General features: G+C 46.0%; 1 protein-coding gene across 2 annotated transcripts in view; it reads left to right on the forward strand.

Moving 5' to 3' along the window:
• LOC132210851 (probable G-protein coupled receptor 139) overlaps positions 1–4,285 on the forward strand; it is a 46,457-nt gene extending 42,172 nt beyond the window's left edge. For both annotated transcript variants that reach the window (XR_009447023.1, XR_009447024.1), the window contains exon 2: positions 4,128–4,285. The gene's annotated coding sequence lies outside the window, so the exon portion shown is untranslated. The remainder of the gene's footprint in view (positions 1–4,127) is intronic.
• The last annotated feature ends 4,036 nt before the right edge of the window (positions 4,286–8,321 follow it).

Raw genomic sequence — 8,321 nt, forward strand, 5'->3', positions numbered from 1 at the left:
CTCTCTCATGCATACTGAATGGACCCCCACTTGCTTTCAGCAGAAATCCATCAGGAAAAGCTATCTGCGGAAGGAATGCAGCGAGTTAAACTGGAATTTTCTAAAGTCTATCCATCTGAGGAGCAGCTACCTGGAGCCCACAACAAGCAGGCCAACCCCACCTCTGAGTTAGAATCCTACTTGCAAAATAGTAAGCTCAGGAAGGTGAGGGTGATTGCAAACTGCTGTAACACCCAAATGAGCACCTTATTAGGGCACCTTCCCCAATCCCTGACCTGAGCCTGCTGGCAGGTCATCAGTGGATGAAGGTGAACAGGTAGCAGTCAAAGCTGTATCTCTTCTTGCGCCTGGCCGAGCAGCACCTTCTTATGGTGCTGGAGAAATTGTTGCTCTATCCCTTTGGATTGTTGGCCTTCTTGCGTTTCAGTCCTTTGGTCAACACAAATTTAGCGAATGTGCCAAACATGACGAAAAGTTACACCTCAAGGAAGTAGTTCTGTCAGGTAGGAAGAGATAGGAAGTGGGTAGTTATTGCAGGGGTAATATGTGTTAGGAGCATCGTTGTGTCAGGGAAGTTGTTGTGTCAGGGACTCGTCCTGTCAGAGTCAGGCGTAGTTGTGCCAGAGGGATAGATGTAATCAGGGAGCTCATATCATGGACAGTCATGTAATGGGATTGGTTGGTGATGTCAGGGGACAGACATGTCGACGAATAGTTGTGTCAGGATGCAGACATGTTTGGGACAGCAATGTCAGGGGGCAGTCGTGTCAGGAGTGTTCATCATGTGGGTGGGATTCATGACGGGGGGTCAGTCCTGTTGGGGAATTGTCAGTTTAGGGGTTAGTTGTGATGCTGTAGCCGTGTTGAGGGTTTGTTATGTCAGAATGGCATTCGTGTTGGGGAGTAGTCATGTCAGGGGCAGTTGCGTTTGGGGACAGACATGTTAGGCAGAGCTGTGACAGTACAGTCCTTTCGGGGGAGAGTGGTGTCGGGGGGAAATCCATGCCAGAGGTGGTTATGTTAGGGCACAGTGGTGTCAATGTGCAGATGTGTCACTGGGGAGGGGCAGATCTGTCAAGTGGTAGCTGTGTCCGGGCATATTCGCTTCAGGGAGTGATATTGCCACAGAGCAGTTGTGTTTGGGGTGAGTGCGTCAGGGGACAGTTGTGTCCAGGATGAGTGTTTCAGTGGGCAGTTATGTTAGGAGGCAAGTGTGTCCGGGCTTAGTGTGTCAGGGGGTAGCTGTGACGGATTAGGCTTGTCAGGAAGGAGTCCTGTCAGGGGGAGTTTGGTTTGGGTTTAGACATGACGTAGGGTGGAGCTGCTCCCAAGTCAGGAGTGGGGCTGGAAGCGGGACTGCTCCTCGCTCTTTGCCTCCTGTTTGGATCGGTTTTATTCCTGGAACACCAGCCGCTGTTAGAGCCCAAAACATACAAAGTTTACAGCAGTTACAGCCCAAATATCCCCCATCCATTGCCACTGTACGTGGGATTTCAACTCTACTCTTTATAAAGAGAGATTGTGTGTGAGAGTGTGTGTGTTTCCGGAAAGAGCCTGAGAGATGAAGAGGTAACACAGCGTGGAGCTGGAGAAACACGGCAGGTCAGGGAACAGGAAAGGCAACGTTTCTGCCTGAAACTGTCTTCAGTGTGGACCTGACCCAAAACGTTTACTTTCCTGCTTGTCTGATGCTGCCTGATCTGCTGTATTCCTCCAGCTCCACACTGTGCTATCTCTGACTTCAGCATCTGCAGTTCTTGCTATCCCTGAAAGATGAAATTGTTGATTCAACAAAAAGAAAATCATTGCATCTTCATCTTTTTTGAAACTTCCTTCAAGACAGAGGGTCAAAAAGCTGGGTACAGCTGGAAATTGGAGCCCTCACTCGATAATGTGCGTATGTAACTGTAACGCAGTACTGACTCATTTCAGCTCCTCCCTGTTAAAACTGCAATCCTGCTCACCAACAACAGCTTTGAAGTAGACTTTTGGCAGATTATCTTAAGTCTCTTTAAATCCACTACTGTGTGAGTCTTGATCACTACAAAGCTTCCATTTCACATTCTACTATCGAATGATCATCGAACATTGCATTGTTGGAACTGAGCACTGCAGGGCGCACATTATTAACAGGGTCACCATGGATCGGAATGAATCTCACTGCATCTTTTCCGACTCAGAGATTCAGACAGTTGTCTCGCAAACTGCTTTGAAAATGTCATACCCTTTATGAATTGGCTCTGACGAAGGACTCACTCAAAGTCAAACAGAGATGGATGAAACGAAAACAGAAATTACTAGAAAAGCTCAGCAAGTCTGGCAGCATCTATGAAGAGAAAATCAGAGGGAATTTCTGAGGAATTGTCACCGGACCCAAAATGTTCAATTTGATTTTCGCAACACAGATTCTAGCCAGAACTGCTGAGCGTTTCCAGCAACATTTTTCATTCCTGATTTACAGCATCTACAGTTCTTTTGGTTTCTAGAGATAGATGAAACCGGCTGAGAAAAAGTGATGATAAATGTTCGCAGGAGACCGACACCATCAAACCAGCACAGGTGGCAGCAGGCACTGTACTTGGGAAAGCAAAACCTCCTCAAGACAAGGCTTATTGACAGCAATCCCAAAAATAGAAGGGTCACTGGACTGAAGATGTTAACTCATTTGACTCTCTCCTACTTTGAAATCAAGAGGTAGCCACCATCAGAATGCTCTCTGGCCAGAATCAATTACAACAGTGCTAATTGCAAATAGGAGACTGCAATCCCTTTGACAGCTCTATGGAATCATGAAGGAGTATGGAAGGCACTTTACATGTCACCCTCCCCATCCCCAGCCAAGTTGAGATTCAAAAATTTACACTGAACTGGGACAAACATGTGCCACCATCCCTTTCCCCCTGTTCTTGCCTGAGTGCCCACCTGTGGTTGAAATACCCATAATTTCCCCAACTGTAAATTCAAGTCGCTGCACAATCTTCCCCCTATCTTCCACATTACACCCCCACCCCAGTGGATGACTCCCCTCTGAGGTCAGGAGAGGAGACAAAAAGAGGTTCCCTTGGCAAAGCAATGGCACTAGAGCAGTGGCTGATACTTCCTTGAGACTGCTCTGCCATCTCTGTATATTCATGAGTCAATATCCTCACTCTGTCTCTCTCTTTCTCTCTCTCTTTCACACACATACACATCACACTTAAACACTTTCTGAATCCAAAACTGAGGGTAACTGGACACAAAACATTGACTCTTTCTGACTGTCATGGAACATAGAACTGTACAGCATGGATTGGGCATTCCACACACCCAACATGTGGTGTTGCAATCCTGACCCTGACATTTCCTTTGAACAATCCCCTGCTCACCTTAAATGCATGGCCCTAATTTTAGTCGTTTCAATTCTGGGAAAAGAAATTCTGGCTGTCATCTCATGTATCTGATTAATTTACAGACTTGAGTCAAATCTCTCCGCTGCTCCGGAGACAAGAACTGAGTTTTTCCAGCCTTTCCTTATGTCTCATACACTCTAATCCAGGCAGCATTCTGGGAAACCTCTTCTGCACCCTCTCCAAAACCTGCACATCCTTTCTGTAATGCAGTGACCAGAATGGAACACAATACGTGAAGTACTGCCCAGCCAAAGTCTGATAAAGCTGCAACATGACATCCTGACTGTTGTACTCAATTCCCAGACCAACAAAGGCAATCATGCCACACCCATTCTTTGTTCCCCGAAAGTAGCAGCTTCCTGGGTGCAGAAACACAGTTGGCCAACTTGGCTGACCATGAAGAAATGCTGGGTACATTGGCCAAGTGAAACTCTGAAATCACAAAACCCACACACCAGATGCAGTGCAAACACAGCAGCAAGGTAACAGGCAGTCTGCACAGACACCCCCAACAACTTATCCACTAAACAAAAGGCAGCCCAGACAGAAAGGCACCGGGTCATGCTCCACAAAGAAACCTGACAGCAGCATGCCATCAAAATGATTGAATTTGTTTCAAACGATGAAGGGTTCTCACCCTGCTTGGTGAAAAATACAGAAAGTTCCGGAAATGCAATTAAAATGTATAAAAACAGAGTTCACCTGCTGACCACTCTGTTGGAATTGTTCTTGTAATAGCCTGATGCCCACCGAGAAGACCAGAATGCAAAGAGGCAGAGACCAGCTGACCATCAGGAGAGAGGGAGAGAGGGAGAAAGCAGCTTTGCAGAGCCAGAGACAGAGCCACGGAATAAGTGACGGTGTAAATTTACAAGAGACTCTGGAAATATTGTAAGCATAAGAGATAGTATGTTTCATATTGATAATTCCTGTAATTTTGTTCCTGATAAATTGTGAATGTTTTACTTTGTTACTGACTTGTGCTCATATTGATTTACTCGCTTTGGTACTGTGGGACACCTGTGCAAATTCATTCATAACATTCCAGTCGTAGTTGTCTGCAATATGTTTAAGGAGGAATCAGACAACACGATCTACTTGTGTGACCACTTTCAGGGAGCTATAAACTTGAACTCCAAAATCCCTCTGTACATCAATACTGTTCAGGTCTCTGTCATTAACTGTGTACTTTTCCTTAGCATTTGATCTCCCAAAGTACAGCACCTCATACTTACATGAATTAAACACCAATCTATTTTTTTCTACACAGATGCTGCGAGACCCTCTGAGCTTTCCCAGAAACTTCTGTTTTTGTTCCTCCACCACTATCCTCTGTCTTCTGTGGACAAACCAATTCTGAATCCACGTGGCCAAGTCACCATGGATCCCATGCATCTGTATCTTCTGGTTGAGCCCAGAATGAGGGGCTTTGTCAAAAGTCTTACTAAAATCCATGTGGACAATATCCACTGCTCTACCCTCATCAATCACCTTTGTCACCTCCTCACAAAATTCAACCAAGTTAATAAGATATGACTTGGACTGCAGAAAGCCATGCTGACCATCCCTTATTAGCCATGTTTTTCCAAATATGTGTAAATCCTATCCTAAGAATTATCTCCAAGAGCTTCCCAACCACCGACGTGAGACTCACCGGTCTGTATGTTCCTGGATTATCTCTATTTGTCTTGAAGAGAGGAACAACATTAACTCCTCACCAGTCCCTTGGGACCTTTCCAGTGGCTAGTGAGGACACGAAGATATTGGTCAAAGCCCCAGAAATCTTCTCGTTAAACTCTCTCAACAACTTGGGGTAGATGCCATTGGGTCTGGAGACTTATCGACCTTCACACTCCTCAAAAGGCTTCAAAACATCACTTTTTCCTTCATCTCAAAAGGCTCGAGCATATTAGCATACTCCACACAAAGCTCACTATCATAGATCATAGAATCCCTACAGTGTGGAAACAGGCCCTTGGCCCAACAAGTCCACACTGACCTTTAAAGCATCCCACCCAGATCTATCCCAATATAACCCAATGAGTCTACATGTCCCTGCGCACTATGGCCAACACATCTCGCGTGGGCATCTTTGGACTGTGGGAGGAAAGCACAATACCGTGAGGAAACCCACGCTGATACGGGGACAATGTGAAAACGCCGCGCAGGCAGGGGTGGAATTGAACTGAGGTACCGTGAGGCAGTAATGGTAACCACTGAGCCACCGTGCTGCACTACCCGCTTTATCCTTATCCTTGTTTTGTTATCATTCACACCCTCTACTTCCAGGCACATGTTCCCTCCTTTACCCCTGAGTGGGCATACCTTCTCCTGAGTTCTGTTCTTTTTATAATGTCTGTTTTTGTGCCTTAGTATTCCACCTACACTTCCTGCAGAGGTAACTTCAGGGTCACTAGATTGCTCTCTGATCTCCGACATCAGGCAGGAGGAGCACACCACTGCCCCAACCAGTAGCTCAGCCCCTTTACACTAAGAAAAAGAATCTTCCCTTGCTCGCCTTATTCATTGAAGCCCAGTATTGACCTGAGGCCGCACTAATGCTAACATCACTTAAAATGTAATCTTTATAAAGTGACCATACCCTCTGGGCTGCAAAAAACTTCCTAACAGCTCGTCTCAACATCTCTCTCCACTCTCTTTTGGTTTGAGGAGGGAAGGATGGAAACATTACAGGAATATTTGGGGCTTACCATTACTTGAGACTGGGTTCTTCCTTCACTCCATTGATCAATTGTGGTAACTGTGCTGACATCTCCCAGAATGCTCCTCAGCGTAATCTCTCTGGTGTCCTCTATTGCCATCTTCCATTTGTCTCTCTTTCTGTCTCTCTCTCTCCCTCTCTCACACAATCTCTCTCTCCACTGATGCTGTCACACATACTGACTTCACTCTCAGATGATTTCCATTCTTGATTCAGACTTCCACGATACTTGGTTCTCATTTTTCCCGTCAAGGGGGACATTCTGGCTGCCTCAAATGACCCCTTTGAAGAGTCTAGGCCTGAAACGTCAGCTTTTGTGCTCCTGAGATGCTGCTTGTCCTGCTGTGTTCATCCAGCTTCACACTTTATTATCTTGGATTCTCCAGCATCTGCAGTTCCCATTATCTCTGATACGTTGCACTTGGTTTTGTTTGCCAAAGCATTGTGTTTAAGAGCAGGGAGGTTATGGTAGAACAGTGAAAAAACATTGTTCGGGGACACACAGGAAGAGTATGCAGTCCCGTCATGCACATTATAGGAGGGATGTGATTGCACCAGAGAAGGTTAAAGGAGATTGACCAGGATTCTGCATGGGATAGACAGATCCAATTATTGAAGACAGATTGGGGTTGTTTTCCATTGGACAGAGGATATTGAGTGGGCACATGATTAAAATGTATAAAACAATGCTGGGCAGAGATAAGGGAGATTGGAAGAAACATTTCCCCTTGATGGAAGGATCAAGTACCAGGGTGTGTGGGGTGCAAACATGTAAGAGAATGTGCAAGAGGTTTTGAGGGAATGTGGAGATCAATGTTTTCACCCAGAGGGTGGTGGGGATCTGAAACTCACTGCCTGCAAGTGTGGGAGAGACAGAAACCATAATACAAAAGAAGAATGATTTAGATATGCACTCACAATGTCAAGCCTTGGGCTGAGTCCTGGGGAGTGGGTTTAGAATGGGGAGGTGGTTTGTTTCTCAGCAGCACAGACACAATGGGCTGAAAGGTCTTTTCCTGCACTGTACACCTCTCTGACACTAATCGCCTCCTAGAGTTTTCTCCAAGATTTGGTTAGATCATGACTTGTGTCTCCCCTCCCCAAATAATTGCTATCCCAGGGAAGAAGTTCCACAGACACATGCCCCTGGATTTCAGAGAAAAGTCCCCATTTGTCCCAGAGTGGGCTGCCTGGAATCACATTCAGGCCAAACAGAGTAACAACAACAGATTTCCTTACCTGCAGGGGTAGAAGTGAACTCGATTTGGATTTTGCACCAATCAATGATTAGCTGAACAGTCGTCGTTACTGAGACTTGGTTTATATTGCAGATTTGATGAACTGGTTTCAAATTCCATTCCAAAGGCCACGTTGAAATTTGATCCCATGCCACTGGCTTATCCGCTTACCACTATGACCCTGTTTTCCCACATCACATCCCCAGAGTTCCTCTCTTTGATTGATCCGTTCACACTTGGGTTGAAAGCTGGAATTTGGTCATGCTGGGAGATGCCTGATTCAGAAACTGAGCCCCCATCTCACAGCTTCTCAAGCTCTCAGCATCTCTCTGGTCGAGACCCCCAGTGGAGATCGATTATGATCAGGTTGAATGATGAGGTAGATTTGAGAGGGGTCGAATGGCTGAATCCTTCTCTGATTTTGCCTTGAGTTTCTTGTTTGATGCATTGGTTCGGGTTTGGATCTGGGATCCATTGTGAGCTAATCTCCTCTTCCCTGTTAGCAGCTTGTCCTCGATAACACACGGCTTCGCAATGTGACATGCCATGCATCCAAACCAAAGATTATAGTTGGAAGGGGGAAGCTCTGGTCATAGCCGTCACCTGTCATATGCAGGAGGCTGGGTAACACCAGGAGTGAACTTATCACGAGTCTTCATCCACTGGCCGTCCACCTGGTCCCTTTCATTTGGCCGTGACAATGTCCTTTAAGCTCAAATCTGCCTTTTGCCTAACACGAGCCAACAACTGAGAAGAACTCGGGCACTCAACCTTCAAAGGGTCTAGGCCCGAAACGTCAGCTTTTGTGCTCCTGAGATGCTGCTTGGCCTGCTGTGTTCATTCAGCTTCACACTTTATTATCAAGTGTAGCGAATCCCTTGTTAACCACTTCATCTCCTTATTCCACTCTCGAAATAGACAGATGGACACAAACCCAAGCTCCCTCTAATTCTCAGAGCTGCAACGCGGCCA

The sequence above is a fragment of the Stegostoma tigrinum genome, chromosome 21 (genome assembly GCF_030684315.1).
Source record: "Stegostoma tigrinum isolate sSteTig4 chromosome 21, sSteTig4.hap1, whole genome shotgun sequence".
NCBI lineage: Eukaryota > Metazoa > Chordata > Chondrichthyes > Orectolobiformes > Stegostomatidae > Stegostoma > Stegostoma tigrinum.